Source organism: Etheostoma spectabile, chromosome 2 (genome assembly GCF_008692095.1).
Source record: "Etheostoma spectabile isolate EspeVRDwgs_2016 chromosome 2, UIUC_Espe_1.0, whole genome shotgun sequence".
NCBI lineage: Eukaryota > Metazoa > Chordata > Actinopteri > Perciformes > Percidae > Etheostoma > Etheostoma spectabile.
In genome coordinates, this window is record NC_045734.1 from 9,422,977 (window position 1) to 9,423,651 (window position 675).

Sequence of the window (675 nt, forward strand, 5' to 3'; positions counted from 1 at the left end):
TGTGTGTGTGTGTGTCTCCTCTCTCTGCCTGTCTTGGGTCTGCTCAGCCTGGCGTCAGTGAGTCGCGGAGCCGTCTCACCCTCCGCTGAGCGCCAGTATCACGCCGCGGCGATGCAACCCCGGTAATAACAAGACCTACTTTTCACACATCTAACATCTTCATTCACTATGTGGAAATGGAGTATGTAGCTGTAACAGTGCGGTTATGCGCCAAATACGAAGAGCTTCTCACCACCACAGAGTTTCTTTTTAGAAGTATGAGTTGGTTGTTGCAAAGGTGGTGAAATGTTTCTTGTTTATGTTGTTTTAGAGAGAAAGAAAAGCAGGTATTTTACTCGGGAGGCCCCCAGAACACCCCTGCAAAATATGGGATAGTTGTTTAATTTTGCTCTGTTCTACATGTATGTATCTATCTTAAATGGAGACTTACAGGACAAAACTAGACTATCCGTTCTGAACCGGTAACTTCAGTCTATGATTGACCCATGCAGCGGCATCCATTCTTCTTCTCTCTGTTATTTTCCAAAGTTGGCCAGTAATCTCTTGCTGCAGTTTTAAGTGACAAACAGGTAACTCTGTGGTTTTTCTTGTGAACTCCTGAACTGTGCCATGTTAAGCTTGCCTCTCAGTTCCCTTCTTGCTTTGATTGTGATATGATAAGCACTATTTATGTTG